This window comes from Silene latifolia, chromosome 8 (genome assembly GCF_048544455.1).
Source record: "Silene latifolia isolate original U9 population chromosome 8, ASM4854445v1, whole genome shotgun sequence".
Lineage (NCBI taxonomy): Eukaryota > Viridiplantae > Streptophyta > Magnoliopsida > Caryophyllales > Caryophyllaceae > Silene > Silene latifolia.
The window spans coordinates 78744172-78763248 of NC_133533.1; the positions used below are offsets into that span (position 1 = coordinate 78744172).

Genomic DNA, 19077 nt, shown 5'->3' on the forward strand with positions numbered 1-19077 from the left:
TTTGTTGCACCCTTAGTCCTTGCCATTGATGAGCTTAACCAAGAAAAGAATGAAAAATCTTCAATTTGTAGTATGCCCAAATCGATTTGAAGGTGAAAGGCTTTGCCTTTATGAAAACAAAAATCGACTCAAAGGTTGAAGATTTTGTTCTTGGTTTTGATTGTTGTTCAAGATGGAGTGATTAAATTGTTGTTGGAAGGGTGGTTTGATTTGTTTTTGTTGAATGTTGTTGAGGGTTTTTGTTTTTATGATGGAGAGGATGAGGGTTTTGATGTTGTGGGTAGTGTTTATGATTGAATGAATGAATGAATGAAGGTGGGAGGGGTTATAAAGAGGCCGAAATTTTCAAAACTGCAGGGGCAATCCGTGCGGATTAGGCTCAATCCGTGCGGATTCTGCTTCTTCAATCTTTGCGAAAGCTCGCCTAAAGACGGGCGGATTTGGTAAAATCCGCTCGGATTTGCTGAACACGGGACGGGCGGATTTCTTCAAAGACGGACGGATTTCAGTCCAGAGATTTTTGCTTGTTTTCCTCAGCTGCAAAGACGGGCGTCTTTTTTACAAGACGGCCGGATTCTTCAAGACGGGCGGATTTTTGTGAATCCGCTCGGATTCTTTAACAGTCAGGAAAATTTCAAATTTCAGCTCAGTTCAAGACGGGCGTCTTTTCTGCAGGACGCTCGGATTGCTTAAGACGGGCGGATTTCTCTGGAATCCGCTCGGATTCTTCCCGTGTACACAGATTGATTCCATCCGTGTACAGCGCATTCCCTTTTTCATTCTTCCATTCTTTCTTTCAAGGCTTGTGTTCTTCATTGTGGGGGCATTACTAAGGCATGGATAGCCTAGGCAATTGCCATCTCCACACTAAGGTAAAGCACTACACATCAATTGAAGTTGTTAGTCCCTCCCTCACTTCTCTCTTACATGACAATTATTTTGATCAAAGTAAATAAAAATCCAAAAATGACAAAAATGAAATACAAGAATTGAAATGTAAGTTAGGGAGTTAGAAATATTTACAAGTGGTGGTTTAGGGAGGACTCCACCAAACTCTCATTCTTGATGAGATGTCAAGGGGGCATGTTCAAGGTGTTGTTGATGTTGCTCAACACCTTGAAAAAGTAATCAAAAGCTTGTTCATTATTATGGTAGAGGTCCTCAATAGACCGTGGCCCTCGTTGTTGATCATGATCGATGGCATGCCCAATGTAGGGATTAAAAATCCCTTCAAACTCGTCGTCCCAAAGACCACAAACTTCATTGAGTTGATCATTGAAAATCTCTTGCTTAGATGGAGACAACTCTCCCAATTTCTTCTCTTGGCCAATGAGGCCATCCTCTTCTTCCTTGGTTGATTTTGATGAGCTTTGCAGGCTCTCCTTGTCACAATTCACTTGCTCTTTGAATGGAGCATCTTCAATTTTCTTCCTCCATTGGAGTTCCGATTTCTTCCTTTCATCTTTTCGGCTATAATGATCAATCATGAAACATGGCTCATGCAAACGAGGAGCTCTCATGGTCTTGTCAAGATTAAAAGTTATGCTTTCATCTCCCACTTCTAGAGTGAGCTCTCCATGTTTCACATCAATCACCGCACCAGCGGTGTGTAGGAAAGGTCTTCCTAGGATGATTGGAATGTTGGAATCTTCCTCCATATCAACAATGACAAAGTCCACCGGGATGAAAAACTTCCCAATTCGCACGGGGACATCTTCCCATATCCCTAATGGTGTCTTCGTCGATCTATCGGCCATTTGAAGTGTGATGTTGGTGCATTTAAACTCTCCCATTCCCAACCTTTTACTCACCGAGTACGGCATGACACTCACACTAGCCCCTAGATCACATAAGGCTTTGTTGATCGTCGTGTCGCCAATGGTACACGGTATTGAGAAGCTTCCCGGATCCTTTAACTTTGGAGGTGAACTCCCTTGAAGTATTGCACTACTCACCTTAGTGAAGGCGATAGTCTCAAGTTTCCGGATTGACTTCTTCTTTGTGAGGATATCTTTCATGTACTTTGCATAGGCCGGAACGTGGTTGATTAATTCCGTGAAAGGAATTGAGACTTCTAAATTCTTCACAATTTCCATGAACTTTCCAAGTTGATCATCAAATTTGGGCTTGGCTTGACGACTTGGAAAAGGAAGTCTAATCACAATGGGCTCCTTCTCCTTGGCCTTGTCTTCATTTTTCTTTGAACTTTCTTCTTTTGATGATTCTCCATCTTTGGAGTTTTGCACAATTTCTTCCTTTTCACTAGCTTCCACAACTTCATCCTCAACTTGCTTCTTCGGTGCTTCATACCTTGTACCACTTCTCAAGTGAATGGCACTAACGTTTCATGTCTAGGGGATTACTTTGAGGTGGTAATTGCCCCTTTTGTCTTTGTGAGCTTGAAGATGCTAGTTGAGTCAATTGTGTTTCCAACATCTTGGTGTGAGCTAGAATGTTGTTGATGGTGGTTTCTTTTGCTTGGCTATCTTTTTGCATTTGGGTGAAAAATTCTTGTTGATTCTTTTGCATTTGGAGGACCGCTTTTTGGACATCAAAACCTTGGTCAATTTGGTGATTGTATGGATTTTGATTTTGGTAACCTTGGTTTTGATTGTAAAAGGGTCTTTGATTTTGGTTTCTCATGGGTGGTGGAGTGTATGTTGTTTGAGGGTTTTGAACATTTTGGCTTTTGTATGAGAGATTTGGATGGAACTTGGTGTTTTCATTGTAAAAATTTGAATAAGGGGTACCACTTTTGTAAGCTTGGAAAGCATTAACTTGTTCGGTTGTTCCCCTACACTCACTTGGGTCATGACCCAAAGTTCCACAATTCTCACATATCCCACTTGGGATTGATGAGGATGCCGTCATGGCATTGACATGATGCTTCGATGATTTTGAGTTTTCCTCAAGTCTAGCCATAGCTTGTTCAAACTTCAAGTTGATTGTGTCAATGTGAGCACTAAGTTGAGCACCCAATTGAGTAACGGAGTCCACTTCATGCTTTCCTCCTCTAGTAGCCTTGCGAGGTCTACTATATTGTGAATTATGGACCGCCATTTCCTCAATCTTGTTCCATGTTTGATTGTCATCAACTTCGGTGAACATTCCATTTGATCCCATATTGAGAATGTTCCTAGAATCTTCATATAAACCATTCCAAAATTGTTGCACCAAAAACCATTCGCTAAGTCCATGGTGAGGACATGAGCGACAAATTCCCTTGAACCGCTCCCAAGCTTCATACAAAGACTCTTCATCCCTTTGCTTAAAACCCGTAATTTGAGCGCTTAGCAGGTTGGTCTTTTCCGGTGGGTAGAATTTTTTGTAGAAAGCTAGAGCCAACTTCTTCCAAGAATCTATTCCAAGGGTGGCCTTATCAAGGCCCTTCAACCATTGCTTTGCGGTGCCGATTAAGGAAAAAGGAAATAAGACCCATCTAATTTGGTCTTGAGTCACGCCCGTTTGAGAGATAACATCACAATAATCGCAAAAGGTTTCCATATGAGAATGAGGGTCCTCACTAGGCATTCCCCCGAATTGGCTCCTCTCAACTAGTTGGATGAAGGCGGACTTGGCAATAAAATTTCCGGTGAGATGTTGCGGTGTAGGAGTACCATTTGGTAGATTCTCCTCGGTGGGTACGGAGTGTGACGAGAATTTTGGCATTGTAGGTGGATTTTGTGGGATATTGTGTAATGGGTTTTCTTCTCCTTCTATTGCGAAAGGATTGACAAACTCACTAGTGGGTTGAACAACTTCACCAACACCTCTCAAATTCCTCCTAACAAGTCTCCTATTGTTCGTCAAGGTTCTTTCGATTTCACGGTCAAAAGGTAACAAATCACTTTGTAACCTTCTAGACATGCAAAATATCAAACAACTCAAAAACAATTAGAACAAACCTTGAGGATTTTTACTTCCTCAAGGCGAAGAAAGACACAACTAATAACAAAAAGGAAATCTAAGTCAAACAAACACCGTCCCCGGCAACGGCGCCATTTTTGATCGGTCCGTTTCGTATTCACAAGTAAATAGATGTGGTCGTTGGTTACGGTCGAATCAAAACACAATTTATAACTTAACAAGCAACTCTACAATTAGTAAAGAGGCAAGTAAAGGTCGAATCCCAAGGGACGGGAGTTGAAATGAGATTTCTATTGTAACTAGTGGTGTCTAAGGGGTGTCACAAATTGGGTTGATGTAGAAGGTTACTAAACTAGAATAACAATGAAAATAAACAAGCAAGATGAATAAAAAGGGGTGTAAACAATTGATTAAAGGCACTAGGGTGTCATGGGATCATAGGGGAATCATGGGATATGATCATACAAACATGTTCTCAAATTATAAGCAAGCAATTATTGTTGTGATGGATTGAGTTGGGTTATATCTTACAATCCTAGGAAAGTTTGGGTCCCGGAGCCGAATCGATTAGATTGTACAACACCTACAAGTCGACTTAATCTTCCCTACTCAACAACATGCATGGTCTAATGAGACTCGAGTTGGGTTATGTCTTACAAGTCTCATTGAAAAGATAGGAGATGATAGTAAATGCAAGGATTCATAGGCTTAGCATTTCATCAAATATAACATGTGCATGAGTTGAGATCAAAACAAGCAAGCAAATAAGATATGAAAGCATATTAATTTAAGCATGAATCATTCCCCATGTTGGTTTCCCCTAATCACCCATTAACCCTAGCTAAGAGACTACTCACTCATTATCATGTTGATCATGCTAGCAAGGTTGTCAATCATACCAACAATATGAAACATGATGAATAAATGAAAGTAATTAACAATAACTAAAAAGGGATTAAGAGATTATACCTACTAATGATTCCAATAATAAAGCAAGAATAATAGAAGTACTTGAATGCTAGATTGAGAGGTTGTCAATCTCCCAATAATAACCCAAATAATCTTCAATTACCAAAAATAAAGGATGAACAAAAGAGAGATTAAAGAACTAAAACTTGGATTAAAACTTGATTAATACTTGATTACAATATTAAAGAGAGATTTGATTGATATTAACTACACTAATTATTGATAAGAAGAACATGCCCCTCTAATTAGACTAATGGGGTATTTATAGTGAAAATTAGGGAGGATGCATTAGGGTTAACTAAGGGCTAAACTAGTAATTACACTTTTTAAGTTGAGCAAGGAGAAGCCGGTATTTTTGGAGAGAAGGGCTTCTCTTTTCGTAGCTTGAAGAAGACAACTGCATGTTTGTGAAGGAATCCGGGCGGATTAAGGTCGGGACGGCCGGATTTGGTCGATGGAATCCGAGCGGATTCTGGGGAATCCGGGCGGATTGCTGAGGGGGAATCCGAGCGGATTCCAGCTGGGACGCTCGGATTGTGCAAGGGCAGGACGGGCGGATTGTTGACAATCCGCTCGGATTCTCAGTCAGCGTGGTAGCTTCTTCTTTTCTTCCCTTTTCTTCATAAATTCCTTGGGGATTTCCTTGGGGACTCAAGGATCCTTTCTCAACATTGCTCTTCTACTATGATATGTACAAAGGCCTTCTAATCTTGTCTCTCCTTGATGCTTGGTCATTGAATTTGATCAATTTAGTCTTGATTTGCCATGAAAATGCAAGATTCTTACTCCTTTCCAACCAAGGGATCAAAATCTCAAAGAATATGCAAAACAAAGAACTAAAGATAAGAAATGACCCAAATAAGCACTAAAAAGCATGGAAACAAGGGTAATTCGGGGGCTAAATATGCGCCAATTATGGTCACATCAAGGGGTATGTCAATTCCCTTGTTTCAAACAATTTCTTCAACCCCATTGCATTGAAAAAGGCTCTAGTTTGCTCAAGAATGAAGGAAATGTATATTCATATACATACTAACATATTCATATATGTCAAAAATAATTTGTCATAAAATTAAATGTGGATTTTATGCATGCAAACAATATAATAAAGGAGAAGAAATCATGTTCTTACATTGTTGTTTTCGGTTTTATGGGCACAAAAGAAATCTCCTTTTCTTTTGTTCTTGAGCTTTCCAAATGGAAGAACAAGGATTCAAGAGTAGAATCCCTCCCAAAAGCATATACCAAGGAATACATCTTAATAAACCAATACTATTTAGATCTAGTAATAATAATGGTTTTACAATAAAATTGATACAAATAAATTGTATTTGGGCTCTTGATTATTTCGGTCAAGAGGGGATGTTTTTGTGAGATTTTATTTCTCTAGAATTATCATAAATTGTAGAGAGTTTTTAAGGATTTTTTTACTCTAAGAAAAAATAAGATGGGAGGAATGAATGATGTAAAAGAGAAGAGCTTTTCTCTCTTTCTTGTTGGTGGCCGAAAAAGGGGCATTGGGTAGTATGCCCAATGCCTTTTGTTTTTGCTCTTCACAAGAGACTAGGCATGCAAGCCTACTACCTAGCTTTTATCATTGTGTCTACCATTAAACAATTAACACAATTTTATTCCACTAACTCCTTATAATTTCGGTACATACAAAATAAAATGGATGGTCCATTTTATTTTGTCATTTGTCAATTGTAACATATGTGACATGTTACTTGACATATGAAATTGTAATGTATTTTTAACATATTAAAAATCAACATACTCATAAAATATGTCATATACAAAATCGACTAGTAATTCGTAATTACTTGTACCAAAAAGGTTTCCAAATTATAAACTACAACATTCTGTATTTATAATAATTTATTCATTCCGTTTCAATTATTTCTTTAAACAATAATTTCATCCAAGTAATAAAATAATTCAATTACTTAGACCGTGTCTTATTTAATCATATTTACAATAAGATACGTAAATTATACTCACAAAATCATCCGTCAATTTTAAGCAATTTAATTAACTCATATCGGTATACGATTAATTAAATAATCAATTAAGAGTATTTCCCTATAGGTATGACCTAAGGGGATCAATAGATCACCACCGTCGCACGACAATAATGTCAAACTCTAGTCACCAATCATTACCGATATATGTTGACCAGTTGATAGTAAAATATTACATCCCACATGTATTCTTAAAATGAGATTTTAATAATGATATTTAAATCATGTGATCGCACTATTGTTGAGGACACATTTCCCAACAATCTCCCACTTGTCCTCGACAAGTGTGCGTCACCAATTCTCTTGTCCTATTACTATCTCCCACTCAATGCAAGGTGTCTTTCGGTCGTACTTGCAAGTGATCATATCGAGAGTGGTTTCCTCGATCTGGAGAATAACTGATTGACCGGATTTATCCACTCGGGATACCTTCCGAGCGTGGCCACGCATTTCCAATTCATTACTCCTCGAGTGGCCCTGAGATATTGTTTTAACCCTGACAAGGGGATGGACAATTCCTATCGCACTCATTCCCTTCAACTAGCCACAACCATCATAACCCAAAATATGCCCATTTGACCCCATTTACGAAGGTCGTAGTAACACAAATCAAAGTTAATCAAACTGTGCCATCTTAGGTGAATAGTCTTTAGTCAAAAGAATCGACTCATTCGAATACTATAGTAGCTCTCGCCACGACCAGGCTATATAAATTTGCCGGAACTCTATAAGCGGTCATAAGGCCCGACAAGGTGTTCCTAACGATCGCCTATGTGATCGACTAGTCATCTCACATGACCGTATGGCACTTGAACTTGCCATCAATCGCATCACACTCTAGTCACTTCGAGACGTCACCTCATACAAGTGACTATGGGCGAATACAATGCTAATCCGTGTTCACTTTAACGGGGTTCAATTGTCTCCACAACCCGTTTGGATGTAACAAAGTATAATAAAAGAGTTTTAAAATAAAACTCGAACGACAAATGCGATTATCACACATGAATAGTCAATGCTCGATTACTATTTCATGTTCTATAATCTAATTTGATCTTGTACGTAGTTGTTCATTTCAATTCAATTGAAATGACATGACTCATCATGTTTAGCCTTTGAGAAGGCTTTGGTTAGTAGGTTTTATCAATTTCTTGTACCTTACTCAACCTTACTACATACTCGTTTTCCTTTGTAATGTATACATTTGCATTACAAAACTTTCTGAGTACGTGTCGAGATCCAATCAAGACATAGGCCCTCTAGCCTAAGAATAGCTCCCACTTTGTTTTCACAAAGTGTGCGGGACCCATCCCTCTTGCACATCTCATGATCGCAAGTGTACTCAATTTCCGTTATAAATATCTCTCATTGTTCTTTATTTCCTAGAACGATTCTAGAAAATCTACTTCTTAATTAATATAGCCACAATGGTATCTTAACCATCTTAATGTGTTTTGATTATGGTTTTGTCGGAAACCATGCGCAATCTCAATTGTCAATTGTCACTTGTGTAACACCCTTACACAATATTGCATCATAAACACTTTGCTTTATAGCCTTAATGCTTCTGTAAGCACTTAAGGGTAATCTTTATGGCTTACTTGGTAAAGATTACTTAAATTCGATTTTGAAAAACAATTCATCATACTCAAAGTATATGAAGTGTTCTACATCATTTTCTATTTAATTGATTTGACAAATGGAAGCAAATGGAATCAATCAAATATGTTCAATTTAATTGAACTAGTCATGAATCTTATCAACATAAGACTTCTTATTGACGCTAATATCACGTGGATTTATCTTCATAAATCTGGATATTAAAGATGTATTGTAATACTCCAAAAGTCTTAAATCATTCCTAATGATCAATATGTCATCCACATATCGGACTAATTAAAATTTCCGTAACTCCCACTAAACTTCATGTATAAACACAACTTCTCGACTTATCGAGAAATGTTTTATCACATGATCAAAATGTTGATTCGAACTCATTGATGTTCTACTTAAGACCCTCTCTTAAGTTTCACATTATCTTAGGATTGCAAGAATCTACTAAACTCATGATATGTATTGAATACATTCCTTCTATTGAAGAAGTGGGTTTTAGATTCACTCGCTATGTATTTCATAACCTCATAATGAAACACAATCCCTAAGAAGATCCTAATAGACTTAAGCATTTCAACTAGTGCAAAACCCTTTGCAACCAATCTTACATTGAAATATCTCTTTATTAGTGCAAAAACCCTTTGTCACTAATCAAGCCTTTTATTTCGGATTCTCATGGCTCTAAGCCTTGTATTGAGTTGTGACTTGAACACTCTTATGTAAGTCATATGTTCATTACTTTCCTGAAGTAATCAACTTGAATCAAACAATTTCTTTGTAAGTTATAAGCTCTTTACTTTCTTAAAAGTAGCATGAATTCATCATTTTTTAACAAGTGACGAATTTAACCTCCTAGGTTTTAAAGAAACAACACCTTACACAAAACGTCTTATGTACCAAGAAAGACCAGTTTCTTGCGACATAACATTCTCTGTGGCATTCTTTGTGGCTCTTGAATAATTTCTCCCACTCTGTCTTCTAAAAATAAACTTGTATTTTAGAAAGACAGCTTCACGAGCCGCAAACCCGTCGTACTCGTGATAATTGAAGAGGGAAAAATGAGCATTTGTTTCTTGTGAAAAACTTACAACCATGGTACCCTTACCATTTCATATCTCATATGATTCGATTTAGTGGAAAAATAATTTAGACAAAATGATAAAATCCCCAAAATGAGCGTTTGAATTCTTATCCAATCATACATTATCCCATAATGCGTGTTAAGAGAGATTAATTTGTGATACTATATCACAATTCATTTGGCTTATATCAAAGTCTTCACTTTGATAATCCCATCACGACTAAATCGTGATTACTTGAACTCTTTGAAATTCTTCAAAGATTTCTCTATTTACCTTATTAAGTGAACATATTAAGGTCAACTTAAATCGTTGGTAAAAGATAATGATCAACCTATTTTGGATAGATGATTTACAACCTCGATCTCCTTTTCAACCAAAAGGCACGAGACATCTTGTTTTGAATACAAGATACGCATATACCATTAACAATCTAATGGTTTCAAGAGTACTCAATAACTCTTTGCGTTCATCATTCCAAAACTTAAGGTTTAATCTTGGGTTACCAATTTGAGTCTTACATCATCTTCATGATATATCATTCTAGTTTGGTTTAGAATATAATCACCTTGATGATGGGCTAGCCATACATCAAATCATGGTGTATAGGGTCACAAAAGTGAAAACCTCTTTTGTATCTTAACAAGTTTATATTCTTATTTAGAGTTAATGCACATAATAGTCATAATTAAGTACAACTTTAAATCCAAAAACTAGATTGAGTACACAATTACTCTATCTCTCGACTTCATTGTTGCTAGTCGTCATATTCTAATCATCCTATGTATCAAACATAATGATGAAAACCACCACCGGTTTCTAATATTGACGAAGTAATACTAGCAAAACTTATGTTTAACCAAATAAACACTTAACGAAGAAGGTCCCATTAGATGTCACACAACTAACTTGTTGATTCTTCAATAATTTGGGGTAGTTTCCTTTCTCGTGTCTAACATTTAAGACAATGGAAACTTTATCGGCCGGGATTGATAGGTTTAGTATCGTCATTCTCAACAACTTTACCTTTAACATTACCTTGTATCAATTCCATTATAATCTTTACTTCTTGAACCTCGTCCTTATCTTAACGGTTTAAGAGAATGCTCCCACTTAATTCAATGAGTCTTTGCTTTGAGAAGCAAAATTGAATTCATGAAGATCACTCTTCATTTGTTCGTTTTAGTCTTAAAACTTTCATTGAAGTGGTTGCGTTATTTTTGGTCAATTACGAATTCTGACAAAACTAATTACCAAAACAATTTATCGCTTTAATGTACTTAATTCATTTAAGTACATGAAACATAGTCCATTGTAAGTAGAAGTGTTAGTCAAGAATCAAAAACCTGTTTGATAATGAATAACTTTAATCTATACTCTTTACAAGAGATCCTTAGCAATGGTTAATACGAGGTCTTTAGAAGAAAATTCAAATTTTGTCTTTAGTTACGATGTTTTAATGGAGTTTTGAATCAAAAACGAAATGATATCGTATATGAATAGTGGTAAAGAAATAGAACAATATAAAAACGGAATAGTGGAAAACTTAACATTTATCGTTTTATTAATACTTGAAAAACAAGTATAGCATTTACATAGTGACCTCTACCCAACTATGATAAATGATTCCAAGACCCAAATTCATATCGACTTAGGCACGGTGGGGCCGATACATCCTTTATCAATATAACTTGGTGGATTAACGTTTAATCGATTCTACTTTTAGAACTCTTGGTCGATAATATTACATTAACAATTATCTATAGCCCAAAACACATCGACAAGGGCACGGTGGGGCCGATACATCCCTTATCAAATACTTTTGTTGAGTTCAATCCAAATTTCGAATAAATGTGTCCATGATCCAAACCCACATTAACTTGGGCACGGTGTGGCCGATACATCCCTTATCAACATGAATTCGGTGGATTAACATTCATCACCCACTTCCCCTACGTAACAAGGTTTGTACCCGGTGGGGCCGAGCGCACTCCCTCGCGAAATAGGTTTTCATGGTTTCTACTATTTGGTAAGGCTATGTCTCAATTGATTGTTTTAGCGAGAGGTCATGTCAATTTATTATCTATCACGTTTTAAGTGAACTAAAGCGGTGAACTACGATAATTTTAATTGACACGGTCGATAAACCCGATAAAATAACAATGCATGTTTAGTTATGGCGATTTAGCGATGCATGTGACATAAAATAAAATGCAAGCATAAAGATAAATAAATCCTAGTATGGCCTTCCTAAAATAGAAAACTATTTATCTATTACATATTCGGAAACCAACTCCATTGGTCCCTTGAACTTCGGTTGTGGCACGCATCTCGAGGTAACACCGTCTTTATGTATCGCCATTCTTGAAGAAATCCGTCTTTTGGATCTCCGGAATGAATAAAATTACATAATAAATTACATAATTTCCTATTATACATTTGTAACTAAAATAAAATAAATCTATTAAATTACAAAACGGTGATACGAGATCACAATAAAAATTACAACCGAATCGATATTCCCATACATTTCGGGAAATACCAATTAAAATCTAAGGCCATACTAAGTAAAATTACATAATTCAAAATTACATAAATTAAAAATTATGACAATCATAAAGAAAATGCAGCATTATAATATGTATGAACATGCTCAATTTTATGCTAAATCGCCTTTAATTAGCCAATATCGTATATTACTCGGTTTTTACGGATTTGCGTGATTTCAACATTTTATAATCACAAAAATACATAAACTCATATTTATGCATAAGTTAATTACCCTAACCTCTTAGTACTCAAAATATAGTCTTCACTAATAATTTGACCATAATTAACCTTTATTTACAAAATTGTTCATAAATGGACCAAAATTACAAAAATAAGCTATTAAACTTCAAATAAATCACAAAATTTCAAATAAATTCAAAATTTGAAATTTAAATCCATGAACATTCTGGAAAAATTCCATGACACTCATAATGTTCAAAACCTTAGGTTAAAAATTTCGAAAATTTACCGGAAAAACAATGTTGCGGTTTATCGATTTATAATAAAATAATCATAAAAAATGGAAAAATTATTTTCATTAACTTTTCAATTTTAGATCTGAAAAAGATAATAAAATGCAACATTAGACGTTTTTCCTAAGTCATAGATTATGTTATATTAATTTTCACCAATAATGTCACTATTTATGCTATTTTTCTTCAAAAATTCATAAATCATGCTAAAAGACTTCTTTATAGCCAATTATTTTACACACATCTTGTAAAATTGCATGTGACAACATATTAATTTTCTATGACCAGATTCTAAATTTAACTCATATTAACCTATTTTTCTCTTAAATCCGAATTTAATGATGAAAAATTCATTTTTCGAGCATAACAAGTCCAAAAATTATGAAAATTTACAGGTTATCTCAAAATAATATATGTAACAACATATCCAAAAATCAACTTAAAATTCGAAGTATAGCTAATTTTCGACCAAAAATGACATTTTTACTCATAAAATCACATTTAAATGTCATTATAGAGAAATATGAACAATAAAAATCCGTAAAATTAACCAAAATATCCTAAAACATTTTAGGACCAGAAATATTAACATGCATGGATTTATTTCGTGATATATCATAATAACACAAATTTTACAAGTTTTATTTGTTATTCTTATAACTCGGAAAAACTTTTAACCGATTTGCATGCAAACAACCGTGGCTCTGATACCAATTTAAGGAAATGTATATTCATATACATACTAACATATTCATATATGTCAAAAATAATTTGTCATAAAATTAAATGTGGATTTTATGCATGCAAACAATATAATAAAGGAGAAGAAATCATGTTCTTACATTGTTGTTTTCGGTTTTATGGGCACAAAAGAAATCTCCTTTTCTTTTGTTCTTGAGCTTTCCAAATGGAAGAACAAGGATTCAAGAGTAGAATCCCTCCCAAAAGCATATACCCAAGGAATACATCTTAATAAACCAATACTATTTAGATCTAGTAATAATAATGGTTTTACAATAAAATTGATACAAATAAATTGTATTTGGGCTCTTGATTATTTCGGTCAAGAGGGGATGTTTTTGTGAGATTTTATTTCTCTAGAATTATCATAAATTGTAGAGAGTTTTTAAGGATTTTTTTACTCTAAGAAAAAATAAGATGGGAGGAATGAATGATGTAAAAGAGAAGAGCTTTTCTCTCTTTCTTGTTGGTGGCCGAAAAAGGGGCATTGGGTAGTATGCCCAATGCCTTTTGTTTTTGCTCTTCACAAGAGACTAGGCATGCAAGCCTACTACCTAGCTTTTATCATTGTGTCTACCATTAAACAATTAACACAATTTTATTCCACTAACTCCTTATAATTTCGGTACATACAAAATAAAATGGATGGTCCATTTTATTTTGTCATTTGTCAATTGTAACATATGTGACATGTTACTTGACATATGAAATTGTAATGTATTTTTAACATATTAAAAATCAACATACTCATAAAATATGTCATATACAAAATCGACTAGTAATTCGTAATTACTTGTACCAAAAAGGTTTCCAAATTATAAACTACAACATTCTGTATTTATAATAATTTATTCATTCCGTTTCAATTGTTTCTTTAAACAATAATTTCATCCAAGTAATAAAATAATTCAATTACTTAGACCGTGTCTTATTTAATCATATTTACAATAAGATACGTAAATTATACTCACAAAATCATCCGTCAATTTTAAGCAATTTAATTAACTCATATCGGTATACGATTAATTAAATAATCAATTAAGAGTATTTCCCTATAGGTATGACCTAAGGGGATCAACTGATCACCACCGTCGCACGACAGTAATGTCAAACTCTAGTCAGCCAATCATTACCGATATATGTTGACCAGTTGATAGTAAAATATTACATCCCACATGTATTCTTAAAATGAGATTTTAATAATGATATTTAAATCATGTGATCGCACTATTGTTGAGGACACATTTCCCAACAAAGAACACCCAATTTTTCTAAGGTATCTTCACATATGAATTTGGTGGATTGTAATGACTTCATAGCAAACTTGACAAAGGTATTTCTATGGGTATCGGAAATAAAAGTTACCTCCGGATAATGCAAAAGTTGATCAATTACCGGAGTAAAAGGTGTTGTTGCTCCCATAGAAGGTTGTTGTTGTTGTTGCACTTCCAAGTTTGGTGTTGCTACCACCATAGCCAATGCTTTCTTTGTTTGAAGAGCCTTTTGCCTTTGTGAGAGTGCCTTAGCCTTTGGTGCCTTTGTTGCCTTTGTTGCTCCCTTAGTCCTTGCCATTGATGAACTAACCAAGAAAAGAGTGAAAAATTTTCAATTTGTAGTATGCCCAAATCGATTTGAAGGTGAAAGGCTTTGCCTTTATGAAATCAAAAATCGACTCAAAGGTTGAAGATTTTGTGCTTGGTTTTGATTTTTGTTGAAGAAGGAGTGATTGATTTGTTGTTAGAAGGATGGTTTGATTTGTTTTTGGTGAATGTTGTTGAGGGTTTTTGTTTTTGTGATGGAGAGGATGAGGGTTTTGATATTGTGGGTAGTGTTTATGAATGAATGAATGAATGAATGAAGGTGGGAGGGGTTTTAAAGAGACCGAAATTTTCGAATCTGCAGGGGCAATCCGTGCGGATTCTGCCCAATCCGTGCGGATTCTGCTCTTTCTGGGCTTTACAAAACTCGCCTAAAGACGGGCGGATTGGTGACAATCCGCTCGGATTTGCTGAACACGGGACGGGCGGATTTGCTTAAAGTCGGACGGATTTCAGTCCAGAAAATTTTGCTTGTTTTCCTCAGCTGCAAAGACGGACGTCTTTCTTTCAAGACGGGCGGAATCTACAAGACGGACGTATTCTTGCTCAGAATGCCCGGATTCTGTCACAGTCAAGAAATTTTCAAAATTCAGCTCAGCTCGGGACGGGCGTCTTCTTTGCAGTACGCTCGGATTCATCAAGACGGGCGGATTCTCTAGAATCCGCTCGGATTCTTCCCCTGTGTACACGGATTCAGTTCCATCCGTGCACACTGCATTTCCCTTACTATTCTTCCATTCTTTCTTCAAGTCTTGTGTTAGTCATTGTGGGGGCACTACTAAGGCATGGATAGCCTAGGCAATTGCCATCCCCACACTAAGCTAAAAGTACTACACATCAATTGAAATCGTTAGTCCCTCCCTCACTTCTCTCAAACATGACAATTATTTTGATCAAAGTAAATAAAAATCCAAAGATGACAAAAATGCAATACAAGAATTGAAATGTAAGTTAGGGAGTTAGAAATATTTACAAGTGGTGGTTTAGGGAGGACTCCACCAAACTCTCATTCTTGATGAGATGTCAAGGGGGCATGTCCAAGGTGTTGTTGATGTTGCTCAACACCTTGAAGAAGTAATCAAAAGCTTGTTCATTATCATGGTAGAGGTGTTCAATAGACCTTGGCCCTTATTGTTGGTCTTGATCGATGGCATTACCAATGTAGGGATTAAAAATCCCTTCAAATTCGTCGTCCCAAAGACCACAAACTTCATTAAGTTGATCATTGAAAATCTCTTGCTTAGATGGGGACAACTCTCCCAATTTATTCTCTTGACCAATGAGGCCATCCTCTTCTTCCTTGGTTGATTTTGATGAGCTTTGCAAGCTCTCCTTGTCACAATTCACTTGCTCTTTGAATGGAGCATCTTCAATTTTCTTCTTCCATTGGAGTTCCGATTTCTTCCTCTCATCCTTTCGGCTATAATGATCAATCATAAAACATGGTTCATGCAAATGAGGAGCTCTCATAGTCTTGTCAAGATTAAAAGTTATGCTTTCATCTCCCACTTCTAGAGTGAGCTCACCATGTTTCATATCAATCACCGCACCCGCGGTGTGTAGGAAAGGTCTTCCTAGGATGATTGGAATGTTGGAATCTTCCTCCATATCAACAATGACAAAGTCCACCGGGATGAAAAACTTCCCAATTCGCACGGGGACATCTTCCCATATCCCTAATGGTGTCTTCGTCGATCTATCGGCCATTGGGAGTGTGATGTTGGTGCATTTAAGCTCTCCCATCCCCAACCTTTTACTCACCGAGTACGGCATGACACTCACACTAGCCCCTAGATCACATAAGGCTTTGTTGATCGTCGTGTCGCCAATGGTACACGGTATTGAGAAGCTTCCCGGATCCTTTAACTTTGGAGGTGAACTCCCTTGAAGTATTGCACTACTCACCTTAGTGAAGGCGATAGTCTCAAGTTTCCGGATCGACTTCTTCTTTGTGAGGATATCTTTCATGTATTTCGCATAGGCCGGCACGTGATTGATTAATTCCGTGAAAGGAATTGAGACTTCCAAATTCTTCACAATTTCCGTGAACTTTCCAAGTTGATCATCAAATTTGGGCTTGGCTTGACGACTTGGAAAAGGGAGTCTAATCACAATGGGCTCCTTCTCCTTGGCCTTGTCTTCATTTTTCTTTGAACTTTCTTCTTTTGTTGATTCTCCATCTTTGGAGTTTTGCACAATTTCTTCCTTTTCACTAGCTTCCACAACTTCATCCTCAACTTGCTTCTTCGGTGCTTCATACCTTGTACCACTTCTCAAGTGAATGGCACTAACCGTTTCATGTCTAGGGGGATTACTTTGTGGTGGTAATTGCCCCTTTTGTCTTTTTTTTTTTTGGGGAAAGTTAAGTATATTAGAAAAACCAAACGTTCAAGTGTTACAATGCCTCCTATATGCTTTAAACATCCAAAGAATGAAAAAATACAAAAACAGACTATAAGGACTGAAGCCAAGCACGGTCAGACTGATGCAGAATACTCTCATTGAGCTTCTGAAATCTGTTCTTTATTTCTCCAAGTACTTGCTGAATCAAAATATCAGGCCTCTGCACATACCCATTAAGACGAGCTGCATTCCTAACCATCCATATCTTATAGAAGAGAGCTACATGACAAGCCCCCACAAACCTCTTTTGCATTCTGGTTACACCTCTACCTTTGGAAAACCACACTATCAGATCATCTAACCTGAATTGAACATGAAGTCTCCTCTGTAAAACACACACACACATCTTGGTATACCTGCAGTTGGAGAATAAATGATCATGATCTTCAGGAGCCTCACCACAGATGTCACACAAATTCACCACACTGATGCCCATCCTAACCATCCTATCTTTAGTAAGGAGTCTTTTGTGCATAATTGCCCAAAAAATAAAAGAAGTTTTGGGGACATTCAGATTATTCCAACAAATAAATCTCCAATCCACTTTAGAATGAGTACCCTTCAACCATTCATACCCACCTCTAACAGTGTAATCAGAGTTCCCATTCAACCACTTATTATGTATGTAGGCTTGCTTGAATTTAGTAAAGGTAGAAGCAATCTTCTTCCAAGTCCAACTACAATCAGTAGGAGCATTGTAATCAGACCAATCAAGATGTTTCATATAGACATGATTGACCCATCTAACCCAAAGGTGATCTTTTTTCTGAGCAAGCCACCACACATACTTACCAAGGAGAGCAATATTCCAGATTTTAGAATCCTTAATGCCTAAACCACCCTGCCCCTTTTGTCTTTGTGAGCTTGAAGATGCTAGTTGAGTCAATTGTGTTTCCAACATCTTGGTGTGAGCTAGAATGTTGTTGATGGTGGTTTCCTTTGCTTGGCTATCTTTTTGCATTTGAGTGAAAAATTCTTGTTGATTCTTTTGCATTTGGAGGACCGCTTTTTGGACATCAAAACCTTGGTCATTTTGGTGATTGTATGGATTTTGATTTTGGTAACCTTGGTTTTGATTGTAAAAGGGTCTTTGATTTTGGTTTCTTATGGGTGGTGGAGTGTATGTTGTTTGAGGGTTTTGAACATTTTGGCTTTTGTATGAGAGATTTGGATGGAATTTGGTGTTTTCATTGTAAAAGTTGGAATAAGGGGTACCACTCTTGTATGCTTGGAAAGCATTCACTTGTTCATTTGTTCCCCTACATTCACCTTAGTCATGTCCCAAAGTTCCACAATTCTCACATATCCCACTTGGGATTGATGAGGATGCCGTCATGGCATTAACATGATGCTTTGAAGATTTTGAGTTTTCCTCAAGTCTAGCCATAGCTTGTTCAAACTTCAAGTTGATTGTGTCAATTTGAGAACTAAGTTGAGCACCCAATTGAGTAACGGAGTCCACTTTATGCTTTCCTCCTCTAGTAGCCTTGCGAGGTCTACTATATTGTGAGTTATGGACCGCCATTTCCTCAATCTTGTTCCATGTTTGATTGTCATCAACATCGGTGAACATTCCATTTGATCCCATATTGAGAATGTTCCTAGAATCTTCATATAAGCCATTCCAAAATTGTTGTACCAAAAACCATTCGCTAAGTCTATGGTGAGGACATGAGCGACAAATTCCCTTGAACCGCTCCCAAGCTTCATACAAAGACTCTTCATCCCTTTACTTAAAACCCGTAATTTGAGCTCTTAGCAT

At 36.4% G+C, this 19077-nt stretch overlaps 1 non-coding gene and 1 pseudogene across 1 annotated transcript; both read left to right on the plus strand.

The window, feature by feature from the left end:
* Positions 1–3190: 3190 nt before the first annotated feature.
* Positions 3191–3290, plus strand: LOC141597777 (small nucleolar RNA R71; annotated as a pseudogene).
* Positions 3291–18970: 15680 nt separating this feature from the next.
* Positions 18971–19077, plus strand: LOC141597662 (small nucleolar RNA R71). The gene has a single exon (XR_012522884.1). It is a non-coding gene; the product is annotated as a small nucleolar RNA R71 (small nucleolar RNA).